This window comes from Notolabrus celidotus, chromosome 16, assembly GCF_009762535.1.
Source record: "Notolabrus celidotus isolate fNotCel1 chromosome 16, fNotCel1.pri, whole genome shotgun sequence".
Lineage (NCBI taxonomy): Eukaryota > Metazoa > Chordata > Actinopteri > Labriformes > Labridae > Notolabrus > Notolabrus celidotus.
The window spans coordinates 30,227,763-30,248,482 of NC_048287.1; the positions used below are offsets into that span (position 1 = coordinate 30,227,763).

The following is a 20,720-nucleotide window of genomic DNA, read 5'->3' on the forward strand; positions in this document are numbered from 1 at the left end:
GACTTAAATAGACTAATGGATACAAAGGCAAAGCAGTGGTCGGCCAAGGAGACAAGCTGCCGATGTCTGTTGTTGTTGTTGTTGTTGTGAGGGAAAGTTCGCGCGAGGGCTGCTGGGAAAAGCCAGCACCGAACCAGCGCAAGCACCAGACAGGAAATACAATCGGGTTCACGTTGGTCGAAAAGAGGTGTATGTGTTATCACCAGATCGTATTTCACTTAACTACAACAACAAACCAAAGTCATGATGAGCGGAGCCAGGCCTGGAGTCAACAGGTCAGAGGTTTTCAGAGGACCAGAAAGACAACATGGATGAGGAGAGGAGGAGGAGGAGAATCCTTGATTCAGGATTTACCTTGGGGAAAACCTCGGTCACGTGACTCCAGCTGTCCGGCGGTCCTGCTCCCTTTATTCGAACTACATCCTTCACTTCTGTGTGATCGCTCAAACACCAAAAAGAAACCTCAGCTACAAGTCTGAGTGAGTGACGGGTTGATCAATGATGAAACAATCGTTGGCTGCAGCCCTAAAACAGTGCAACGTGATACACAGAGTGCACTGCGCTGAATATCAGATTGATTCTATCACACAGGATTATGCAAATTGTGCAGTTTTCTTGTTGTGTATTGATATTGGAAAGACATCATCGATACATGAGCATTGATTTTGAAACATACAGTCTAGCCTGTTACACATATACAAGCCTGCACAGCTGCTGTAAACACGTACAGTAGACTGGAGACGGGCACGCCTGAGTTCCCCTCGCAGGAGCTTTGAAGACACAGAATCTCCCTGACAGGCGGCGAGTTAGTGCAGAAGACCCCCCATAACACATACACACACACACACACACACTTTCTCTTCTCCATCCTTCCATCCATTCACTCCCTCTCAGGATGTGCGTGGGCTCGAGCGTCTCTCTCAGAATAGCACTGCAGCGTTGAAAAGAGAGAAAAAATAAAACAAGAGGAGGGAAATAAAAGACGTTTGTTCCCGTGTTTGTTGGACCTTTTTTTATTTTTTTATTGGTGTGTGTCCTGAGTGCTTTTCTGTACCGTAACACAAAAGAGCGTCAGTCAATCGCGCTGGCTGGCGTCCATATCGGCGCCCGTTTGTGGCTGTCATCTCAGCGTGGTGGGTTCTTTTTTTTATATGAATCTACTCTCAATATCCTCTCCTTCATTCACGATCTTCCTCCTCCAGCTCCGTCATCACTCCAACGCCTCCTCCTTCTTTCCCCTCTACAACCTCATCCTCTCTTCTTCTTCTTCTGCCTTAACCCCATTCTCAACCTCCTCTGAAGCATGCTGGGAAATGTTCCAAAGCATAGGGGCATGTAGCAGCAGTGGTAACAGTATGGCTGCGTATTGTAATGTGGACCGGGGGCGAAGCTGGCAGAGCCGGGGACTGCTGCGGTGAACTCTTGTCCGTAAAGGTCAGCGCTCTGCCCTTGGTCCTGACACACTGATGGGGATAAAACTAGTGTCAGAATAGAAATCCATTAATGCAGCTCGGTTCTCAGATGACAGTGCAGAGTCAGGAGTGTCACAGCAGGCCCATGTGTCCATTAACAGTCACAGAATGACGCTACATAATGTCGTAACCATCGACTGTCAGGCAGGGTTGAGTAATCTGATGTTTGATGGGCTTCAGAAGCTGTCACCTCTTAAATCACTGAGGGGATCAGAGCTCTGTTCATGACCTGTCGCTGAACTTCAGTGAAGCAGAACTCAAAGACACTACCTCTAAAGCTAGAACTGATTCCATCCATAGATACCTAAGGTAACAGAGACAGTGTTAAAGGTGACATATTAAGCTCTTTTTCATCAACATATATTGGTCTAAGAGGTCCCCAAAACATGTCTTTAAAGTTTATTGCTCATAAAAACACTTTGAAATCAGATTCTGGTCTGCCTGTAAACCCCTCTTTTTCAGCCCTGCTCAGAACAGGCTGTTTTCTGTGTCTGTGCCTTTAAATGAGAATGAGCTCTCTGACCACGCCCCCTCAGAAAGTGGATGTGGCCTCGGCTCTCCAGCACGTTGATCTAATGTTTACATGTTGGCTGAATATACACGGCTGCTCACAGACCCGCGTTACTTCAACCCTCTGAATCTGATCCAGAATCTGATCCTGACGGAGAGGCGCCTGCAGCAGGACCTTTCTGAACCATTGGTCACAGATTTAGTGTTTCTTGTTGTTTTATTTGTCAGTATGTCGACGTGTGTCTTGGTACACAGCTACGAACATGTAGCTATGTGGCTATGCTAACTAGCGCTAGCACATATCCATGATAAATAAAAATCATCCTCTAGATCTTCAAATCTGCAGACGTGGGGAGTAAAACAGACCTTTGTGTTTATTAAGACAGCCTACAACTAGCATGCCTCCCTCCTAAGCTCCTTGTTAGCACACGTGTGTGCAGGGAATGAAAAACGGAGGAGGGGTTGAGTTGTATTTTATACAGTCTATGGGCTGAACAAGCTCCGAGCTCTGACTTCCTGTTACAGACCGGATGGCGTTGTGACGTATGAAAAACACTGAAAACTGAAACGGCTGGTTTCAGCACACATTTACAGAAAGGTGGAGAAATCAGAACAGGGGCAGAATGGATTCTTTTCATTTTCAGGGGTTTGTAGACAGGGACACATATTTCAGGTAGAGAACCATTAAGAAGTCCATTTTGTCACCTTTAAAGTTTGTTGGGTTAAGTTTTTGTGAGATCACATTAAGGTACTAACTCTCCTAAAAAAAACTTAAAGCTCTGAAGTTTTTAAAATCATATTAAGAACATAAATTGTGCTTGTTTCTTGGCTGACTGGGAAGAAAGTGCTGGTAAAGAAAACAGAGCGGTTAAACAACACCTGTGTGTCTCACTGCTCCGCCCTCAGTCACAGCATCACTATCACTAACAGTAAAATTCCACCAGATCCATGTCCGGTCCGTCTCTGATCCATCACAGCACTGGATCTGATAGGTTTCTATTCTAGTCAATGTGTTAACTTCCACTGGATCCACTCCGTTGCGTTCCGGCTGCGTCTCTGATCCGGCAGGTCGGAGCCCTCCGGATCAGATACACAAGACTTCTATTTTTGCTGGATCCTGGAGCACGACGCATCAATCTCAACAGAGCAGATGGAGCGGGACAGGAAGTCAGGCACCAAAACAAAATGAAAACATCAGGGTCATCCCTATGTTCCTACATTTCTAGGACATTTTCAAAATTAGGTCTTGTGTTCCTACATTTCCCTTCAATTTAAGCCCTATGCTCCCACAAGATTTTTCAGAAGCACTTTATAGTAAATTCATTTCAATTCAATTCAAAACCTTTATTTATTCTGGAAAAAGACATATAGGTTTCCCTTATTTCCAATGTTGTAGAGAATGAATGAATGAGTAATTTTATTTCGATCAGCAGCAGCAGCAGAAATCGTCACAATCACAATCATTACAAGAGAAAATGAAACAGGCTGATCATTAAGGGTTTCGGCTGAAGCAGAGCTTATAGATGCCGAAATGTGGGAACACAGACACACTCCCGGGTCAACAGGTCAGAGGTTTTCAGAGGACCAGAAAGACAACATGGATGAGGAGAGGAGGAGGAGGAGAATCCTTGATTCAGTGATTACTGCAGGAAAACCTCGGTCACATGACTCCAGCTGTCCGGAGGTCCTGCTCTGGGCTGCGTTCTGAAAAGCAACCAAAGACGGACCGGACACGGATCTAGTGGAAGTCTGATGTAACTGTTTTCAATCAGAGAGCAGCAATTCACAATGTTGTTTAGTTTCTTTGCTGTCTATAAAGACGCACACATTAAGCTTGTGTCTGTTACAGACCGACTGAGCACAGAGAAGAGAGAGAGTGATGTCACCTGCTACCTTTATGTCCATCTGTAACAACCTACAAGACTAAGAAAATACAGACCGAGAGCTCAATCTCTGCAGAAACACACACCTCTTCTGAAGTGTATTAATCCTTGAAAATGTTTATTTTGGGCATGCACATTACTTTCAGGGAGATCTTTTATTTTCCTTTCATTACTTTGAATCATTTTTGTCTCTGTGGTGTTGAATTGTTTTAGATGTTTGCTGTCCTCTACTTCTACCCACCAAACAAGACTCACTTTACTGTTTAATGACGTCAAAATCTCACGAGCAGCACTCAGTAAATTGTGATTGAAGTATGTTGAAGTAAGTCAGTTGTCATATTTTGGTCTGCCAGAAGTAAAACAAACTTTGCAGACATTTAAACATCAGTAACAGGTGTGATCTTTTAAAAAGGTGTACGCCTCCACCAGCACCGTTAACTCCGTCCCATCTTCTGTGACAATCAGCAACAACAAGCGGTCCCGCTTCTTAAGTGCTCCCGTCTAACTGGCCTACTTTCACGAAGTCTGTCAGCAGGGTGTTACGCAGGGACAAAAAACACCACCTCACATCATCACTCCTCCTTGCAGCAGTGTTTGGGTGGAGCGTGATGCAGATAAGAACTAAAACTTGACACGATTACTGTGGAGTGAGTTTCGCCCAGAGCAAACTCAAAACCTCAGATTGATCACCCACAAGGATCCGCTCTGAGGCCTTCACACACGTGAAATGTGGGTGACTACATCTTAAGATGAAAACAAGGATCCATGAAGAGTTCTGCAGAACTGTGCACAGAAAACTTGAGTCTTTCATAGGAGAGTCAGCAGAAAGTCAGGTGATGATGATCTTAAAATACTTGAGTTTTGCAAATCCACATCATATTTTAGTAATTAGGGCCTGAGCATTGACATGCAGTGATGGCAAGGCCCTATTGAAACCCTAAAGATTATCTTTCTTTCTTCCTTCTGCCTCTTGTACCCCAAATTTGCATGCCTCAATGTAGCCCAAAACTCATGAAACTTTCCCCAAAATTCAGCTTTGTGAGGAATTCTCATTTTCTGTTGTGTGTTTCTCAAAATTCGCTCTATAGCGCCCCCTATCCGCCACTGGGAATAACATACATGCATGAAATTTTTTTTGCACATCTATCATGTCAAGACTGAAAAAAAAGTCTATTATGGTCATGTTCTAAACCCAACAGGAAGCGCACAAATTTACAAATTTGCTTTATGTGCCCAGTCCATCTCCGATCCGTCACAGCACCGGATCTGACAGGTTTCTATTCTAGTCAATGTGTTAACTTCCACTGGATCCACTCCAGCAGGTCGGAGCCCTCCAGATCAGATACGCAAGACTTCTGTTTTTGCCGGATGCCGGAGCACGACGCATCAATCTCAACAGAGCAGATGGAGCGGGACAGGAAGTCAGGTTTCACCAAAACAAAATGAAAACATCCAGTTAATTTTCAGAATAAAACACTCTGTGTTATCACCAGATCGTATTTCACTTAACTACAACAACAAACCAAAGTCATGATGAGTGGAGCCAGGCCTGGAGTCAACAGGTCAGAGGTTTTCAGAGGACCAGAAAGACAACATGGATGAGGAGAGGAGGAGGAGGAGGAGGAGGAGAATCCTGGTTGAAGTCCAGGGTGAGAGAAGAGGAAAGATGGCGGGCATATTCAAGTCTGCAGAGAGAGTTTCACTCACCTGCGATGGCAGATTTAACATGAAACAGAGTCCTATGCAATAATTACTGCTCGTTAGGGTTGCAAAATTCTGGGAATTTTCAAAGTTGCATGGGAATTAGCGGGAATAAACCAGGAATTTACTAAATTGAAGGTTGGCTCTTAATAGGGAATATAGGAAGAGATCATTGCCTGAAAGGGTTTAGCAAAAATACAGAGGCAAGGCTTGAGAAGCTTGAGGGAAGATGCATTTTTATTTGCATGTGGAATGGGACTTTTTTGGAGAGAGAGCGGCTCTTTGCATTTAACATTTTGAATGGGACTTTGTTGGGATTGCATTTTTGTTAATTTTTGAATGGGTTGGGTCGGGGGGATGAGAAATAATTAACTCAACATTCATTCTTTTTGTTCTTTAATGAAATAATTGATTGTTCAATAAAACATTTAACACTTGATAAAGTTCTACTTACAAATACATTTGTTTTAATTGTATTATTTTGGATGAAAGTCTGCTTATAACAAAAAAAAATTGATGCTTGGATATGATACCTTTACATTAAATTACCCTCAATTCCAATAAATTCCCAATGACAGTTTCCAATTTGGAATATTTCTAAAATTCCCCAGCTTAACTTCCTGGAAATTTACCAGAAACTTTCCAGAAATTCTCCACCCCTTTGCAACCCTACTGCTTGTTTTACTGGAAAGGAGTGGAAATGCTCCTTTAATGAGCAGTTTTTATTCTTTGGTTAATTAGATATCATGATACACCTTAACCCTGGGCCAAGTATCATATCGTATATTATATCGTGAGTCACCCAGCGATTCCCTCCCCTACTTCACGCTGCTTCCTCTGGATTGTATTGCTTCAATAATAAATCCCTCCCCCCAGACTTCAGGTAACAGAGTCTCTGTTTCTAACCTGCTCTGTGTTCAGTGTTCAGTGTGTGCACGTTTGAGATGATACAGAAGAACATGTGCAAACTTTGTCCTGGTGTGCGTGCCGCCGCTCTGCAGTCTGAGCCCTCCGTCCTGGTGGCTGGATTCTTAAAAGTCATGCCAAGAATAAATGAAGCTTCCAACACTGAGCTCTGGTTCTGTTGTTTTATTCAGCGTGAAGCCGAGGAGACGTTTCATTAATAAGTGATATTTGGAACGAAGCGGGGACCTGGTGTGTTTCATGTTCTCTGATTTCCTCTGTTCTTCTTCCTTCTTAAGAACAAATCTCTCGTCCTCCTGTGTCGACCAGGTGGAATCTGACCGAATGCGTATTTATAAATCACTGGTGAGGAGGAGAAAGCCCGTCAGTATGAATATTAAAGGGGCACTCCGCGGATTAAACCCAGTGCCAGCAGGCTTATCTCAGCTCGTAAATGATTCAGAGAGCCTTCATTAAAACTTTGAACATGGAGTTTGGAAAACATGGGAACGAACAGAGAGGGGGAGGGTCAGTTCAGTTGCATTGTGGGAAATGTAGGATACAGGGGTGCACTGCAGAGAGGGTGTGGCCTCCAGTACAAAGAGCGTTTAACCTGCATTCTTTCCAGTGGCCAGCAGAGGGCGACCCACTGGATGTATCCTAGTCTATGAGAAAATGAGATTACTTCACTCTGGATTTACACAGCATGATCGTCACTTTTTAAATAAGGGTCACTTTGCGAGCAAAATAAATGCTAACGATGGTCATTTTTGGAATTTGGCTACCCTTTGATTGACAACTTGTAGACCAGGATAGAAGCGCAGCAATGTGTAACCATCCTTATGTCAAAAAACAACAAGACAGTCCCGGCCACGTCCTTTTTTTACAGTCTCTGATTGAAGGTCTTCAGCCTTGGTAGTCTGCACCGCAATTTCTAGTCAATGAAACACCTAAACTTTGGATTGATGTGGATGTGAAATCCTGGTCATACGTTGAGCCAAGGCTGAAGCTCCACTTGATGGCTATAAAGCTCTACTACCAGGATGTAAACAAACACAGATGACAGACAAATAACTACTTATTTACCTAATTAAAATACAGATTATACCTCCTATCGATTCTTATATCACACAAGTCAGGAAGACAATATATTGCCATATGTATATTTTGTCCCACCCCTAGCATGCAGCATGTGATCTTGTATGATGTCATGAGTGATGCTTTGCAGGGACGAAAGAAGAAAAGCAGAAAGTTAAACAAGTTGGACTAGAAGAGGAAACACAAGGTGTTTTTTGACTGCAGGGAATTTACCCCTGAACTACGTGTGTTTCGACCAGAGGAACCAGGGTCTACATTTAGTTCAGGGGTAGATAATCTCCCCCCTGAAAAGCCCCTGCTTGGGGGGGTAGTACTTTTCAAAAGGTCCTGGGACTTTCAGTTAAACGTAACTGTGTTTGTGGAGTTTACACAGCTGTTGAAACACAGAGGGAGTTCATGGGAATGCAAACTAGTTTAGTCTTTATTAAGATTTCAAAATATTATTTAATATCTTTGCTTTTATATAGATATTCGAATGGTTCGAACCTATGGGGGGTTTTTTTTTAGAGGGAATATTCGAACGTCATTTTGGAGCAATTTTGACAGCCCTCCTATAAAGACACTGAGAAATGAGAGTTGAATGAATTGGGGGTGAATGAGTTGTGGCGTGTGGTACGTTAATGTTGTCATCATGCACTCTGAGCTCATTGCACCATATGCTCTCGCCGTCACCGCGAGGCAGACGCTGACAGACACTGTGAGCGAGGACAATTGTGAGACAGACATCTAACAGATTTCTCTGCTCCGTGAGTGTCAGCGCCGCCGGCCTGCGAGAAACCACTTTGAATATTTCCTCCGAAAAAGATTATTAGCTGTGTAATTAGTCAATCTGATCCAGGCGTTAATTATTCCCTCTCAGAGGACGGAGTGGTGTCGGGTGTTTTTTTTCCCTTGGAGGCGTGAATTAAACATAATATTTAATGCTGTCATGTATGAGCAGGAGTGGGGTGTTTCCAATCTGCTGGAGGAAGGGAAGGGAAGAGGGAACGGAAAACAGACCTCACGGAGCTGCACCTCCCTCACAGCCAAGAGGAAGGTGTCAATCCAGGAAGGAGGGTTTGCAGTCCTGTTACACCGACGAACATTTGGTAAAACTTTCTGTCTGAGCGCTGCTGAAACAGAGATACTGGCACCACAAACACCAAAACAAGCTTTGTGCAACACTCTGCTGCCAAGTGTCCTCCAAGAGAAACACAGAAGTTTGAAGATGATTCTTAATAAAGTCATTGCACGGACAATATTAGAGTCAATGCAAGAGCCTGCATTCAGAATTCATTCATTTAGAGGCACCAGAAAACACTTTGTGCTCCTGAGCTGAGAGACAACCTTATAAAGAATGCACCACTTTTTACGCAACAATGTTTGTGTTGCATAAAAGTGGAGCTTTATCACTCGGTGCAGAGATCACAGAACAAGCTGTGTCATCCAAAAAAAAACAGCCGTGCATGAACCGGAGAGTACCTGGACACTTTCCACTACAACAAACAAAACATGGAGAACATGCAAGAAGAAGAAGAAGAAGCTTGTTTCCTCTGCACATCTGCAGGACTTTGTCACATCTCCATGATCTCAAGTTGCTGGTTCACACATGTCGCTCACAAACGCCGCAGTGTAATGTTTACAGACGATGCAACACAGACCCACGCTGCGATCACAGTTCTTCAACGCTCCATGTAAACACAAGGCTGTGCGTTCGGGTATTTTCATCCATCCTGTTTCATGTTTGCACAGCTCACATGTTATGAGTGTCATCACCCACACTCACTGGCTCACTGGTTTATACCAGGATGAACATTTCAGCTGCTTGCGGTCACACGTGCATCACATCCTGAATCGTTCTGATGGTTTTTCAGGAGTTTTGTACGTTTGTGATTACGGCTAAAGTTGCTGCAACACCTTTCTTAAAGAGGACGACCCTGTGATAACACTACAGCTGGATCTAATGGATGCACAGACTGGCAACAAAGACTCTGTGCATCATCGATTGATTGGTGGACTTCAATTTTCTGCAGCAGCTTCTGTTCCATGTGACCAGATCATTTGCGAACCAAGATGGCTGCTGCACATATGAAACGCTTTACCGCTTTAGACCGCTTTAGCTTTAGGGGTCTCATGAAAAGGATGCTTCAGAAGGCACTGTGTCATGTTTTACAAGTCTGGCTCTAGGTTGGCAGTTTTTACCTTCGTAAAGAAAGCTATGTGTATATGGACAAATTCACAGTATCAAGGATTGAGTGGAAACAAACACACTGGTTAGCAGAAAAGAGGCTAAAGCAACTTGCACAGGTTCTGCCTTGAACATGCTACGTTCGCACACTGGCTAACCCCGACTTCTTGGTATTTAACCAGGAGGCTGGAGGAGAAAAGTCTGGGTGTAGTGGGGTTGAATAATATGATCATTTGCGTTCACACATGCACGAAACTCCTGAAGATTTCAGGACTTTTTCAGGAGTTTCAAGCACGGGAATCAGGGTGTGATGGGTCTCATGAGACAGGGTGTGACATAAAAAGGATGCTGCAGAGGTCACTGAGTCATGTTTTACTAGGCTGATGTTTTACGTCTGACGCTAGGTTGACAGTTTTTTCCCTCTGTAAAGAAAGCTACGTGTAAATGGACGTATTCGAAGAATCAAGGCCCGAAGTGGAAATGAAGACACTGGTGAGCACAAGCAACTTGCACAAAGATCCCACCAGTTATGCACTGGACTTGCCTTTTGCATGCTACGTTCCCACACTGGCTAACACTGACTTCTTGATATTTCTCCAGGAGACTAGGAGGGAAAAGTCTGTGCACAAAACTCCTGAAGATTGACAATTTCAGGGGTTTCGTGCATGTGTGAATACACCTAGAGACAAATATAGAAATGTGCAGCCTGAAAGACCATCAGGAGGTTAAATGCAACTTCTGGATTGTACTGGTTTTGCATATTTAAAGTAACAGTAGGGGGGCAGTATTGGTTTTGCATGTTTAAAGTAACAGTAGGGGGGCAGTACTGGTTTTGCATGTTTAAAGTAACAGTAGGGGGGCAGTACTGGTTTTGCATGTTTAAAGTAACAGTAGGGGGGCAGTACTGGTTTTGCATGTTTAAAGTAACAGTAGGGGGGCAGTACTGGTTTTGCATATTTAAAGTAATAGTAGGGGGGCAGTATTGGTTTTGCATATTTAAAGTAACAGTAGGGGGCAGTACTGGTTTTGCATGTTTAAAGTAACAGTAGGGGGGCAGTACTGGTTTTGCATATTTAAAGTAATAGTAGGGGGGCAGTACTGGTTTTGCATGTTTAAAGTAACAGTATGGGGGCAGTACTGGTTTTGCATGTTTAAAGTACCAGTAGGGGGGCAGTATTGGTTTTGCATGTTTAAAGTAACAGTAGGGGGGCAGTACTGTTTTTGCATATTTAAAGTAACAGTAGGGGGGCAGTATTGGTTTTGCATGTTTAAAGTAACAGTATGGGGGCAGTACTGGTTTTGCATGTTTAAAGTACCAGTAGGGGGGCAGTATTGGTTTTGCATATTTAAAGTAACAGTAGGGGGGCAGTACTGGTTTTGCATGTATAAAGTAACAGTAGGGGGCAGTACTGGTTTTGCATGTTTAAAGTAACAGTAGGGGGGCAGTACTGGTTTTGCATGTTTAAAGTAACAGTAGGGGGGCAGTACTGGTTTTGCATGTTTAAAGTAACAGTAGGGGGGCAGTACTGGTTTTGCATATTTAAAGTAACAGTAGGGGGGCAGTACTGGTTTTGCATATTTAAAGTAACAGTAGGGGGGCAGTATTGGTTTTGCATGTTTAAAGTAATAGTAGGGGGGCAGTACTGGTTTTGCATGTTTAAAGTAACAGTAGGGGGGCAGTACTGGTTTTGCAGATTTAAAGTAACAGTAGGGGGGCAGTACTGGTTTTGCATGTTTAAAGTAACAGTAGTGGGGCAGTATTGGTTTTGCATGTTTAAAGTAACAGTAGGGGGGCAGTATTGGTTTTGCATGTTTAAAGTAACAGTAGGGGGGCAGTATTGGTTTTGCATGTTTAAAGTAACAGTAGGGGGCAGTATTGGTTTTGCATATTTAAAGTAACAGTAGGGGGGCAGTACTGGTTTTGCATATTTAAAGTAACAGTAGGGGGGCGCTGGTGGCCTGGCGGTCTCGTTGCAGGGGTCGCTGGTTCGATTCCCGTCCACAACCATTTCCTGCAAGTCTTCCCCCGCTCTCTGCTCCCCACATTCCCTGTCTCTCTTCAGCGGTCCTATAAAAAATAGGGGCAGGAAGCCCAAGAAATACAACTTAAAGTAACAGTAGGGAGTAAAACTATTTGTGCACATGCGATATGAGTGAACAACACTCGATAGGAGATCTGTAGCATAAATTATTCGGTTAAAGGTTGACTTTAAAACCCTACTAAGAACTGCAGCCTGCTTGTAAAGATTTGTCCTGTTTGAGAGTAAATGCAAAACAGAAAATGCATAGATAAAAATGAATAATGAGCTCTAATGCAGTGAATTTGTCTACCTGTAATATGTTGATTTAGATTGACTGCATGACCAGTTTCCCTTCTGAGGCACAGATTAAGAAACCTCTGACCCTGCCCTCGAGTCCTGGATGATAGGAGTTGATTTCTCATCACACAAAAGGGACCAATCACGAACAAAAGAACATGTTTTACTTTCTTTGCATGAGACATGTGACTGCCTCTAAATAGACTCTGCTCTAATATGAGCGTTTACATTCCCAGCTGACACGCCGCGCTCAGTCAGCCAGCCTGAAGCCCAACCAGGTCAGCCGTATGTCACCATCACACACAAACTTTTAATTAAACCGTCTGCTCCACCACAAATGGGTCATTCAGAAATGAGACGTTTAAAAAAGCCTGGCTGTCACGTCATGGAGAGACACTCTGGCAGAAGTGTGTTTCACCTCTCAGGGAGCCTCATCTGAAAAAGACACACAGGTGCTGTTTGAGGTTCTTTAAGCACCTGTGACACATCAAATCTCTCTCTCTCTCTCACGTCTGCAAAAACAGGAGGGGGAGTTCCAGGAAGACGAGTCACCGTACAGTACAAACACAATCATGTTTGTTCCTGAAGGTTGTTCGCTCTGCCGTTTGTACCCACGTCCATCACGGTGACGTCAACACCTGCCGCTCGCAGGTGAAATCCTCCAACATCCGGGGCCGCCGTCAAGGCCGTTCGTCTACGTGCGCTGCCCATTTTTCCAAATCATCATCCTTTCCTGCGAAGATGTGGCCACCACCGATTAGATTAATCACAGCTGACTCATAAAACACCCGTGATGGATGGCGGAGCTGCAGACGATCCACCTCCTCCACCACATCAGGGGAATGAGCAGCAACCAGAAGTGAGCCAAAGTCAGCCATCGTGCTGCAAATCAAAATCGACTTCTCCGCCTTTTAAGACGCTTAACTCCGCAACCAAGGTCAATAACCGCCGAAAATAAAACACCAGAGTGCCGGATACTCTGCAGAAATTTCCAGGAACATCCCCCCTCTGATACTCTTGACACGGTTATATCATCCCTCTGTGATGTGCAACGCTTTTGTCATCAACTTGGGTGTACCCACTTTCTCGTCTCGTCAGTGGTTTCCCTGCGCGTTTCCCAGAATGCCTTTCAACAGCCCCCAGAGAGTGGGCGTGAACTTGTTGATTTCACTCTAAGGTAGGCGTACGCAGGCATGCAAACAGCTTGAGAGTGTGCGATCGCTATGGGCTGCAGGGGAGGGGGGGAGGATATATATGCATCTATAATCGCAGCGATGCCCCTTACTCACACACAACACGTCCTCTGGCTGCACTGCGGTCCGCTCCGTCAGGGATCGCTGTGGACGTGCAGAGAGCTCCCGTCTTCCTGAGCTCTGTCCTCCTGAGCTCTGTCTTCCTGAGCTCTGTCTTCCTCTCCTGCAGAGGATTTTTTAACCTCATGGTAATGAAAAACGTTGGCGTGGAGAAGCTCCTGCAGAATCTGAGCGACTGACATTCAAATCTTACATTTTAAAAGACACGGTTTGTTTGTTGAAGCAGCTGCTGGTTGGACTGAAATCCCTCTACAGCTCTCCTGACGATCAATACGGTCATTAAGCAAGAAAATAATCTACATTATTTGGTTTTTGCCAATAAAAAGTGAGCACACGCTTCTTTTCTGTGCTTTTATATCACGCTACATGGAACACCTTTGGGTTTTTACATGAGTTGGACACAATAAGCGATTAAAAGAATAGTGATTGTGCCTTTTTCAGGGTTTATTAGACAGCTCATAGTCTGAGCAATCACAAAAACAGCCTGATTCATGTATTGATTAGCTGATTGAGGCCTAGTGTCAGCATTTATGTCTGCCTGGTGTTCAAATCTGACATGTCTGAGTGAAACTTTGTTTAATTAATCACAGAATAGGGGCGGCAGTAGCTCGGCTTGGGAACCGAAGGGTCGCCGGTTCGAGTCCCAGCATGGACAAAGTTTGGCAAGTGTACTGGTGGCTGGAGAGGTGCTGGTTCACTTGCCTGGGCACTGCTGAGGTGCCCTTGAGCAAGACACCGAATCCCCCAACTGCTCGGGGTGCGCTGGCTGATGGCAGCATCCTCACTCTGACATCTCTCCTAAAGTGCATGTCCACTGCATGTGTGTGTGTGTGTGCATGATTGTATACACATATAATACCAAAAAACTGTGTGTGTAGCATGACCGAAAAAATGAAAAGATTGAATTGAATTATTAATTAATGAAGTACGTTTCTTTCTTTCTTCTTTCTGAATATCAATCTACAGCTCTCCTGGTGTTCAATACTTTCTTTTTTAAGTCTGTATTTGTTGGTTTCGACCAATCAAACTGCTTCTTTCTGCTTTAGACCGCCGTGAATGGAGTGTTTTGGGAGCCTGTTGCACAACATAAGCGATTAAAAAGACCTCGTGGGACACCATTGGCCTAGCGGTCTAAGCGTGCGCCCCATATACAGAGACTATAGCCCTCGTAGCAAGGGTCGCAGGTTCGATTCCAACCTCGACTATTTACTGCATGTCCTCCCTCACTCTCTACTCCCCACATTTTGTGTCTCTCTTCAGCTGTCCTATCGAATAAAGGCAGAAATGCCCAAAAATATAACTTACAAAGTATAAAAGACCTCCTGTGGAGCTCAGAGGAGCTGTGGCGGACATGTTTCAAAGTTTTCTGAATGATAAGTCGATCGATCAGAAACAGACAATGCTCGCATTCATGTGTTTCCAAACAGAACATATAACGCATCAAACATGCTGAGGGAGAGTAAGGAACAACAAATCGATTGACCTGAAATAAGACTTCTTATCTCTCTAAACACATCCATAAAAATGGGATCATACACTTGGGATTTAGTTATTAAATGCCAACATTCAAAACAGCAGACAGCACCATGTCTCTCTAAAGTCATTCAAAGTTCTTCTCATGACTGAGGCCAGCTAAGATTCAGAAGCACAAAAGTCACATGACTTAACCGACAACTGAGGAGGAGTTATGATGACTTTTTCTGCAGCAGAGACATTAAAAAGAGTTTCAAACGGGGCGCTGGTGGACTAGCGGTCTAAGCCCCCCTTGCATACAGAGGCTACAGTCCTCGTCACAGAGGTCGCCGGTTCGATTCCCGACCAGTCGACCATTTCCTGCATGTCTTCCCCCGCTCTCTACTCCCCATATTTCCTGTCTCTCTTCAGCTGTCCTGTGGAATAAAAGGCAAAAAGCCCCAAAAAAAATAACTTTAATCTTAAAAAGAGTTTCAAACTACAAAGAAATACGCGGTTTGAAGACGGCGAACATGAAAGAAGTACAAGGTTGGAAATCAGAACCCATTAGCAGAGCAGTCATCCATCCAATAGACTCCAGATTACTTTATTTATTTTATTTATTTTATTTATTTATTTATTTATTATTTAAAAAGGACCATGCATATTAATTAACATTTCTGTAAATATGCCAGAGTTAGCCAAAAGGCTAGTTTACATCCGTAGTCCCTTGCCAGATGTTAAAAAGGCTCCCTAAAAAAATCAAGATTAAACAAAGATAAAGTTGAGTAAAATACTTTAACTCATATGATGTTAAAACACTGATACTAGAAGTTCTTTATTCATGCACATGGACCTCAGAAAGTCTTTCTCTAACAGCCAAACTACACCAGATCTGCATCCGGTCTGTCTCTGATCCGTCACAGCACCGGCTCTGATAGGTTTCTATTCTAGTCAATGTGTTAACTTCCACTGGATCCACTCCATTGCGTTCTGGCTCCGTCTCTGATCCGGCAGGTCGGAGTCCTCCGGATCAGATACGCAAGACTACAACGCATCAATCTCAACAGAGCAGATGGAGCGGGACAGGAAGTCAGGTTTCACCAAAACAAATAAAACACTCTGTGTTATCACCAGATCGTATTCCACTTAACTACAACAACAAACCAAAGTCATGGGGGCAAGGCCTGGGGTCAAGAGGTCAGAGGTTTTCAGAGGACCAGAAAGACGGAGCCAGACTGCAGCGGATCGGACGAGGACCAGACACAGAGTACGTTAACGCTGCGTAATCTAAGATGAAGTCATGTCAAGAAAACAGCCGTCTGAGTACGTTCGCATGATCTTCTTAAAGCAACATCAACATGAAAATCTGACTTCACAAGCCGCCGTATTGATCATCTGAAACCTTCCTACTAGATAAATCAAACAATCAATACTCGCCTTCTTTCACTGACATTCACAATGATCCCTTTCATGACTCGTGTGAACCACTTCGCCTCTTGGACCAAGCTCTTCTTTTAAGATCTTTAAAAGCGATGGCTTGTTAGTCGGACAGCTTTCGGGATAATCGATACGTCTTCGGCCATTTCTGACCTTTTTCCAAGATTGAACATTTCGTCGATTGAGTGGGAATGGAACCAAAAGATGCGTCTGTTTGGGCAACAATTACTGGCTGCAGGTTTGTTTCAATAACTACAACGATTCCGGTCTCTTGTGGGTCTGCAGTGAGGTTGCCACTGTGGTTTTCATCCAATTAATTGATCATACAGGAAGAGGAACGCTTGCTCTAGCTTCTGAAATGAGTAAATGTTGCTGTTTTAAGACTTTTAATGGACGCAGCATGATTCAGTGATGGTGATTTTTCTCTGCTTGTGATGATTTGTTGACAGAACATCACCCTCTAGCTGTAAAGTAAACATCCCCTCCCTCCAAACTTCAGCATGTCACACGTCGATCAAACGGCGAGTCGTACCAAAGCAGTGATTCGCCGATCGCTGCGTTCAAGGCTGTATTTTCAATTCCACGTTTCAATTAGTCACCTTACTGCGAGTGAAGCATCACAGCAGGATTGTTCTGCGGCTGAACAACAGGCCAAAACAGACTCAGAGCAGAGTGTGTCATCATGGAGGACGGACAGGGAAGCACTCCTCTAAAATGTACCCTCACTTTTTCGCAGCCCGCTGAGGCAGGTGTAGGTGTGCGGCTCGAAACACACACACACACACACACACAAAAAAAACACCCTGGTTAAAAAAAACACACATGGCCCTGCAACCAAATGCAAGGTGATATCATCCACAAACATGCACCTACACACACACACCTACACACACATGCATTCCCCAAACACACAAAGTTTGATAAAGTCAGACTAACAGCTAAACACCTGTGAGCCGTGCGGATGCTGTGATTCTGCATTCAGCATTCATGCAGACCAGGCATTGCATCCATATGTTACAATGTTACAATATTACAATGTCATTTAGCAGACGCTTTTATCCAAAGCGACGTACATACAAGAACAAGAACAACACAAGCAAAGATCTAGACAAGAGGAAACAAGATCAGTACGAGTAACAAAGAGCTTCAAGTCCATTTGGGTGCAGGTACTGCCAAGCAGTGTAAAGGCAATGCACAAAAGTAAATAAGGAACATCTACAATGAAGCAACCAAACCATTTAAGACCTTCCATTATCATCATCAACAATTAACATCACCACAATAATGACCAAAGTACCAAGTGCTGGGTCACTCCAGACCTGAACACAGATTCCCAGAGTAGAGCAGGACAGTGTGAGTCAACTGTAGCTGGAAGACATGATCTGCCACTGGGGACAACAGTGGAGAACAGTCTAGCTAAGTGCATAGTGCTTCCTAAAGAGCTGGGTCTTTAGCTGTCTTTGGAAAGTAGAGAGGGACTCTGCAGATCCAATGGAGTTGGACAATTCATTCCACCATTTAGGGGCAAGAGAAGAGAAGAGTTCAGCTAGTGATTTTGAGGCCTTAAGTGCTGGAAGCACTAGAAGCTTTTCAGAGGCTGAGCGTAGCGGGGCGAGAAGGGGTGCAGCAGTAGACCTGGATGAGGGGGTTCCAGGTAAACTGGAGCGGTTTTGGTTCCTGCTTTGTAAGTCATGATTAGAGTTTTGCATCTGATGCGAGCTGCAACTGGAACATATGTGTGTGGTTAAGTGTGAGTAAGTCTGCATCCTTCCTCTGTAATGCAGCACACACACACACCCTCATGCACACACACACACACACACACACACACACACAGACTCAATGATCTTAAAGCTGCTAGGTAACTCCATGTATGGATGATGCTGCTGCTGCTGCTGCTGCTGCTGCTGCATTCAGGGCTTCACAGTGAGACACAAAATGGGAGGGTTTTGTTGCATTGTGCTGAGGCGTTACTGTATTGTATGGATGAGACAACAGCCTCATGATAGAGAACCTGTTCGCATGGCTGTGTGACACACTGCAGCAGCAGCAGCAGCAGCAGCAGCACAACACCGAGGGACAGAAAGCAACAAAATACCTGTTTTTCTTTTACGCAGGGACTCCACAGAGAGGATGCAGCTCCTGCAGTCGTCACCATATTTTTTTTTTATGTGTGTTACCCTTTAGGGAGAGAAACAAAAGAAGGAATCAATGCTTTGTTTGAATTGAACTCACACACGGTGCAGATGACAGGGTTTGTCCTCCTCTGTGAATCAATGGAGAGACTCTACAATAAAGCGCAAACATGCACAAGCAGTGGCACACATGCGCCCTGACAAATGTGGCATCATTCACGCCTTGAATGAAGTTAACCATGAAATAAAAAGGTCGAGTAAGGAGAGGGTGTGATAATGTAAACATGACTATCACAGGAATAAGACACGCGTGGAAGTTACGCAGGGGTTTTGAATCATGATATGTCACATACACTGGGTTTTCTTTACCTGCTCTGGTCAGTCCAGTCTTCTTGTGCAAAAAGGAAATGTGTCACCTACATGTTTCATTGTAATTCCCAGGTCTGGATGAGGAAATGGATTTACCCGCAGTCAGCCTCGCGCGCTGTTTCCTCTCCAATGCAAGAAAAAGGAAAGCGTAAAAAACAGAAGCAGGAGGAAGTCTCGTGTTTGGGATGGATCTCTCAGATCTCTGTGTCTCTGTGTCTCTCTCTCTGTGTGCTGCTCCTGGAGCTCCACACACGACGCTGAAGCTGCCTCTCTCTCTCTCTCTGCCTCAGCTCTCACGCAGGTCCGCGCAGCTCCGTGGCCAACTCATTGATTGGACAATATGTGCAGTTTGCTGGCGGATGCATTCCTCAAGTACTGGGGATGATGAGCCAATCCTGTCACGGTTGAGTCGGTGACTCGGTTCGGATTGGCTGAAGAGGCGTTCGGTCAGTTCCCCGACACGCGCGCACCTGTTCCTCCTTACTGTTAATGTAAATATTAATGCGCAGATTCATGAGTGACCAAAAGAGATGAGTCATCCTCGTTTAACTGGATGAACCTTTAGGAGAATCATGACATCAAGCTGTAGATTTGTGAGCTGATTTATAAAGAGCAAACCTCCTCCAGGGCTCTGAAACACCACATCAAAACTGCAGTTCTTCAAGTGGCCACTAGAGGCAAGCTCCAAAACAGAGTCACTCCCCTTTATCTCCTCTCAAAATGTCAGAATTTACAGCAGAGATCAAACATACTTAAAAAGCAGTTATGGTCTGTTCAGCTTATTTCATAAATCATGTTTTGGCTTAAATTTATACATAATTAGCAGCATTGAGTGAATATGTGTCTCCTATGCTTAGTCACTGTATCTTAATGTACTGTAACTTCCTGGCTGTGTGTGTCTTGTTGTTGGTGCCTTTAAATGAACTTTTCCTGCAAAAGTCAAACATCTTTTTGTAGTTTGTTGCAGTAAATACACTGCAAAAACTCAAAATCTTACCAAATGTCTTCTCACACTTGATTTAAGATACATTTACTTAACAAGTAACATTTGAGCAAGACAGAGGGACTTGTTTTAAGACATCTTAAATATCTTGTTAAGTCAAACAATCTTGAAATGATCTTGTTTTGAGTTTTAATGTAGAAGAATCAAGGTTTATTTAACATTTCATACATTTTTCAAGCTGAGATCTTATTTGTAGAAGACGGATAATCTTGATTTAAGAGAAACACTTTACTTGATTTAAGTAAATGACTTTTATTGGATAAATTATCAGAAAACAGCTCCATTGATTAAAGAAAGGAAAGAAGAAAGAAAGAAAGAAAGAAAGAATAGTTGTTGTTTTTAAGGGTGGGTTTCAGTTTTCAGACACTGTTTCTTTAAATCAGATAAAAATATTCATCCTCAAACTACATGCACACAATGAAACACCTCCTTTAGAGCATCCCTGGCTTACCTCACTGACCTCCTCCACCACCAGGCCCCCTCCTACCTCACTGACCTCCTCCACCACCAGGCCCCTTCCTACCTCACTGACCTCCTCCACCACCAGGCTCCCTCCTACCTCACTGACCTCCTCCACCACCAGGCCCCTTCCTACCTCACTGACCTCCTCCACCACCAGGCCCCTTCCTACCTCACTGACCTCCTCCACCACCAGGCCCCTTCCTACCTCACTGACCTCCTCCACCACCAGGCCCCTTCCTACCTCACTGACCTCCTCCACCACCAGGCCCCTTCCTACCTCACTGACCTCCTCCACCACCAGGCCCCTTCCTACCTCACTGACCTCCTCCACCACCAGGCCCCTTCCTACCTCACTGACCTCCTCCACCACCAGGCCCCTTCCTACCTCACTGACCTCCTCCATCACCAGGCCCCTTCCTACCTCACTGACCTCCTCCACCACCAGGCCCCTTCCTACCTCACTGACCTCCTCCACCACCAGGCCCCTTCCTACC

General features: G+C 44.3%; 1 protein-coding gene across 1 annotated transcript in view; it reads right to left on the reverse strand.

Moving 5' to 3' along the window:
* LOC117828469 (protein shisa-7-like) overlaps positions 1-19,088 on the reverse strand; it is a 65,713-nt gene extending 46,625 nt beyond the window's left edge. The window contains exons 1-2 of the mRNA XM_034705626.1: positions 18,762-19,088; positions 18,356-18,438 (exon numbers count right to left, since the gene is read on the reverse strand). The gene's annotated coding sequence lies outside the window, so the exon portion shown is untranslated. The remainder of the gene's footprint in view (positions 1-18,355; positions 18,439-18,761) is intronic.
* Between the last annotated feature and the right edge of the window lie 1,632 nt (positions 19,089-20,720).